The following is a 6516-nucleotide window of genomic DNA, read 5'->3' on the forward strand; positions in this document are numbered from 1 at the left end:
ATCTTTTTTACTGAAATCAATTCTAGCTGATAAATTAAGACCTCGAAACATCTTTCGATAAAATTTATATTGGCATATGTAAAGTGTTAGTATGAGAGGTTTGACATGCCAAATGAAAGAATCCCTAACAATGAGATGGTGGGTGCAAATTCAGAACACAAATATATTTTAGTGTTAGATCCAATTAATTAAAATGAAATGGATATAACACACAAATGTTTATTCTTTCTTCTCTATATGTTATAGATTAAGGATTGCTGATTACAGGCATCAAACCCAAATAAATATTATTGAACTTCCTCATGAACTCTATGATGATGAGGATGGAAGTACCGACAAAATTGAAAAGGTCTATATAACATTAAATATAATATTGAACTGGATAAAAGTGTTATCAATCATATCAAATGAAACATAAAATGTAGAAATTTAATGTCAATTTCATTATATAGAATCAATATCCACCATCCTAGGCAGCAATTTTTTCATTCCTCTAATAACAACATGAATGCAAATGGCAACAAAAGGAAATTATAAAGGATAGTGTTACCTGGAGGACATTGTTGGCATAATCAAAGACTCCATGAGAGACAATCACCACCTCAGATGTTCTTTAAGAAATGAAATAAGATGCGAAAATAGACAAAAAAAATTAGCAATATAGTTAATAGAAGACAAACCCGGTAAGCTATCCAACAACAAAAAGGAAACGGATTATTGTAGATCAACCAAAATGTGCATGCAATCATTTGAAAGCAAAAAAAAATAATTATTTTATTGTAGATTAACCAAAATTTTAGAGCTAAGTAAATTTTATGCATTGTGCTCCCTCCTGGAAATGGATTCAATACATTTTAAGAATATCTAGTTAAATTGTACCTATTGCTCAAACCCACTGGCCTCAAAATCTAAAGTCAGTGATTCTAACATGTCTATGGGTTCTTGAAATCCATCAGTAACCAACTTTTCATCTCCTAGATTTCTATCAACATCCACAACCCTATCCAGAGAAACAGCAACATAAGGACCTGGATTATTGGAAAACAAAGAAAAACGTTAATTTCAAGTAATATTCGGAAGATGAACATTAAATGAACAGCTTCTTAAGTCCTAGAAATGGGAAGACAAAATTAAGTTACTTTGTACCTCTCCATCCCTTCCGAAATATAGAAAGAAATTTGTGTTCCACTTCTGATTCGTAATTCACATTAATTAATCCCTGGAAAAAAAGCATGTGAGGGCTAAGAAAAAAAATAGTCCAAAGCAAGGTAGAATCAGCATGAACAATACTATTATATTGGAACAGTAAAGGAACAGAGAAGCTATGTTTACATGGTGGTGCAAACACAGCACTGATTCAGTACATGTTCGTTGAGAATTTTCAAGTAAAAGGGGTTCTCACAGAACTTGTCTAGCATTTCTTTCTTTTTCTTAATGGGTTTGTTGTTCAGTGGAGTGAAATTCAGAACATCTATTGCTCTTGCAGCTGTAAAATATCTTCCTTATCTTAGGCCCAAAGCATGTCTAGTAATAGAAAATTTTGTAGAAACCACAAAAAAAATATTATATTGAATGCATAAAATGCAGTAGATACCTTATCTTATATTGGACTAAGAACACAACCACTCATTTCAATTAGAAACCAAAATAAAAGATTTATTTTGCATATTCCAATTATTGAAAATCAATTCTTCTAGATTGTTGCTAATAGATGAAATTACTAAACTAACCACTTCTTTCAAAGGAACCAAGAAAATTCCGAATGAGAAAAAAGATTGTTTTCAACCTGTGATTAAAGTACCGGTATAATTGAGAAGGTCTAAATAATGTTAAATTAAACTCTAAAATGATATATATATTTGGGCTTGATAAAAATATTATCGATCACGTCAAATGAGGTATAAAGTGCAGAGATTTAATGTCAAAAATTCAATTTATAGCATCATTCTCAACCATCTTGGGCAGCAATATTTTCCTTCCTCTAATAACAGCATAAATGCAAAACACAATAAAAGGAAATTATAAATGATAGCGTTACCTGGGGGAGGTTGCAGGCAATCAGAGACTCCATCCGAGACCACAATAAACATGTCCTTCTTGGATCCACTGTTGCAAATCAATTTCCCAAGAAAAAATTCCTCACCGTACAACAGAGTAGCATATGCCATTGACTCATTCCTCCTCCTTTCTTTCTCAATCTAACCTCCTTCTTTCTCCCTTACTGCTCTATTTGCTTTCGCTCACATTCGATTCAGAAGCGGCTATAACCAAACAGTTTGCATTATGATAAGTTACTGATAGATCTATTTTTTGAAAATTTATATATTAATTAAAATTTATTTACAAATATCTATTTTATCATGACTCGTTACATTTAGCAGAGGAAATTTATTTCATATAAGTTTTCAAATACACAACTTTGTAGATAATAGAATTCTAAGCAACATCATCATCAGCTACTGATAATAATTTAAAAAGAAGCACTCTTCAACTTACTTGAACAAATCCCGAATCCCAGTCCATAATGGTGACTTTCGTGTAAATTTGTTTCTTAAATCTGGCATAATGGTGACTTTCACATAAAAACTCCAAACTGGTTCTTGAATCTACAATATCTGACCCAAACACATAACTGTACTCATTAAAAATTAGAAAGATGAAATATAGATTATAATAAAAATTTATACCAAAAAATTAAAAAGAATGAAGAAGAGCTTTAATTGACTTCCTACCATGGAGGAGTGGAACTTGAAGCTGTCATTCACCGAAGACTGGATTATAAGGATTCCTCACCGTACAACAGAGTAGCATATGCCTCGTTGGAAGCTCCCCTCTCTCGAACGAATTTCTACTTCAGTGGCAGATCCAGCATCAACAGTGGCCTCCATTACCGCCATTGCTTCATTCCTCCTTCTTTCTCCCTCACTGCTCTATTTGCTTTCGCTCTCTTGCATTCGATTCAGAGGCAGCTATAACCAAACAATTTGCATTATGATAAGTTCCTGTTAGATCTATTTTTTGAAAATTTATATATTAACTAAAATTTATTTACAAATATCTGTTTTATCATGACTCGTTACATTTAGCAGAGAAAATTTATTTAAAATGAGTTTTCAAATACACAACTTTGTAAATAATAAAGTTCTAAGCAACATCATCATCAGCTGCTAGTAATAATTAAAAAAGAAGCACTCCTCAACTTACTTTTCAGTGGAGAAAATTAAAAAGGATGAAGAAGAGCTTTAATTGACTTCCTACCATGGAGCAGTGAAACTTAAAGCTGTCGTTCACCGAAGAATGGATTATAAAGGATTCTTCTCGAGTTATAACGAAATCAAACAACAAAATAAAGAGAGAACTAACCATCCTTCATTCGCAGCATCAACCGGCGAAGAAACGGCTGCGACGGCGTTCTGCGGTAAAGGCAGTTCTATGGATCCAACAGCGGCAGTAGCCTTCATCACCGCCGTCACCTCATTCCTATTCTTTTCTCTGTCGATCTAGCATCTTTCTCTGTGACCGTCGTTGTCATTGCCACCCTCTGCGACATCAAAAGAGAAAGTCTGGTGCCAACTACTCCCCCTATCAGAACTGGAAACTCTCTCTCTTTCATATTCTCTTCTTGAAAGTCCCGAAACAAAATCCTTTTTAAATTTGAATTTGAATCAAATCCCGCCCAATTACTTCTTTGAATTGAAAACAGTGAAGTGCCCAGCATTGAAAACATACATTTGTCAATCATACACAGCTCCAAGTGTCAAACACAGAATGCTCCACGTGTCGAACATGGAACGCTCCACTTGTCGATCACAGACCTCCTTACTACTCTCCTATTATATATTAATAGATATAAACTCACACATTTTTCAACAAAAAATATCCATGATACAACCCTATTTTTATATCCTAACCTAGTTCTTATAAACTAGGAACCAAATTTTTCAACCATACAGTCCGCTGAATAAGACCCAAAATGACAGTTCCATTGCAATTCCAACCAACAATGTCAGAATAGTCTTGCATTTAGTACTCTTAGCTTTCATTCTTGCTCTATCCTTTGCCATCAACAACTCCATGGATTCCAACTTCTCTTCCAATCTCTTAACTTGGTCCACTAATTCATTAGAACTAACACCTTTAGCATAGAAAGATGTCAAATATTCATCCAACCAAGCAATAAATTTACAGTGAGGAGTTCTAGTTTGCAACAACACATGAACTTGCTAAGACAAGAAAGAAAGAAAGAAAGAAAGAAAGAAAGAAAGAAAGAAAGAAAGAAAGAAAGAAAGTGAAACTGGAGAATGTCCCACTTCAATGTATTTACCTTAAAATAGGCGCACCCGAAGAAGAGTCTGTTTGGATTGTCTATGGTGCTTGATTCAAATATTATGGTATATATTCCATAGTTACATGTAAGTGCTGTAAATTTTTTCTTCCTACTATTCGCACCTTTCCGAAAGCTACTGGTCGAGCCCAGCATCGCACTCGAATCCTCGCTTTGTGCATCGGCACCCGTCTTGATTTTACTTCGTGGGTAGCAACCACCATCTTTTTCAGTCATGACTTGCATATAGTAATCTCCAAATGTAGCTCCAACAAAGATCTGAACCCTAATTTAGAGAAGATTCAATCCAACTTTGACGACGCCATTTCTAAAATTAGGAGGAGTCGATTGGTCTCAATTTGGAAGAAGACAATATCCATGTGGCGGAGAAACTGACATGTCGTCACTCCACCTTCTCAGATCCGGTTGCAGGGTCCGCTATAAGCAGTTTCGGGTGTGGTTGGGGTCCGGTGGATCAATTTCATATCTTCAGGGGGTGTTTTGTCCGTTGTTCAAATGGTTAGAGACTGGATTGAGCATTTACTCTAATTTTAGTTGTATAGGATTATATTTTTTAGTTTGAATTTTTCATATGTGCTGCACATTGTATCATGTATTGCCATGAAGTCTATTTTTCTTTAACAAATAAATTATTTAATGTATCATGTGCTTTACAGTTTATGTTTATTGTTTATGACAACGAGATTTGAACTTGAATTTGGCATTTACGAATTGGAGATAAGTGCCTCACAAAAAGGTATTCTTATATTGCATAAGGTGATACCATAGTTTTGTATAAAACTTTAGTTTTTTTTTTTTACCGAGAAATAAATTGTTATATTATAATTAAAAATGTAACTTTTTACTTACTTTTATTATTTATGTCCACCATAAATATTATATTATTGAAAGAAGGGAGTTTGAAACTAGTTATTACATGATGGCTTTTGTATAAGGTTATGTTCTTGAATTTAAATCCTTAAAAGTTCAAATTTGAGTTGCAGAATTCTTTTAATTGTCCTAGGTTATATGAAAAACATGAGTGAAATTTAGTTTATTATATAAGATGAAAGTGTTTTTTTTTTCTTTACAATAGTGAGCTTCGAAATCAAGTTTGGCATTTAAGAATTGGAGATAAGTGCATCAAAATAAGGTACTTTTTAAAATGCGTAACATAAAACCATAGTTTTATATAAAACTTTAGTTTTTTTCCAACAAATAAATTGCTATAATCTAACATAAAATGTCACTTTTTGAGTACTTTTATTATTGATATGCTCACTCTAAATATTATATTTTTATAAATGGATATTGAAAATATCGAAGATACGAATATTGAAGATAGAACGAACGTCATACATGACTCAGACTTTCAAGTAAATCAAATCACTTCTATTGATCAATATCATCCTGAACCAATACAAATCTTAACTCGTGTTAACGAAGAGTTAGAAAAGAGACAACATATCTGTGACACATCTATTTCATGTGTTACAGTGCATGTGTTGTATACTTTGGAATTATTATCACAATATAGGCCTAAGCAAATTAATGACAACAACTTGAAGAGAGAAATGAGGCGTACTCAACTAATGACACGGTTACTAAAATCTGAAAAATGTCGAGATGTCATTCATATGGGCCCTAAAGCATTTAGGCAGTTGTGTCAAAAATTAAGAGGAACAGGCAGAGTAAAGGATTCAATTTGCTCTATGCTAAATTTCTACATATTATAGGGTACAATGTGAAAACTAGAACTATATCTTTCTTCTTTCATCGCTCAAGAGAGATAATTAGTCGTTACTTTCATAATGTCCTACATGTGATAAAATAGTACTCTCCTGGAGTCCTCCTAATCATTGTTACTCTTTTGTATTTTATTATATGTTTATAAGAATTGTATATGGGTTTTTGTCGCAGATAGTAAGAAAGAAATGCTAGCCACTTCTGATGCTAATATTTTATTTTGTAAAGACGATTTAGTGAAACTTTTTCTTAAATATGATTAAGGAGATTAATGATGTAACGTGAAAAATTTTTATTATTCTTTTATGAAATTATTTATTTGTATATGTTTAAGAAATAATGATACATCTTTTTGTTTATTACATTTAAAAGACAATAAAAAACAATAACTTCAAACAAATATTATTGTTAACAAAGATAATATGTTAAAATCTTAAAATATAATT

General features: G+C 32.6%; 1 long non-coding RNA gene across 1 annotated transcript; it reads right to left on the bottom strand.

Moving 5' to 3' along the window:
• Positions 395 to 3016, bottom strand: LOC110268218. The gene is made up of 5 exons (XR_002356330.1): positions 2927 to 3016; positions 2039 to 2224; positions 1147 to 1219; positions 880 to 1028; positions 395 to 611 (listed from the first exon to the last, which is right to left on the bottom strand). It is a non-coding gene; the product is annotated as an uncharacterized LOC110268218 (long non-coding RNA).

This window comes from Arachis ipaensis, chromosome B10 (assembly GCF_000816755.2).
Source record: "Arachis ipaensis cultivar K30076 chromosome B10, Araip1.1, whole genome shotgun sequence".
Taxonomy (NCBI): Eukaryota; Viridiplantae; Streptophyta; class Magnoliopsida; order Fabales; family Fabaceae; genus Arachis; species Arachis ipaensis.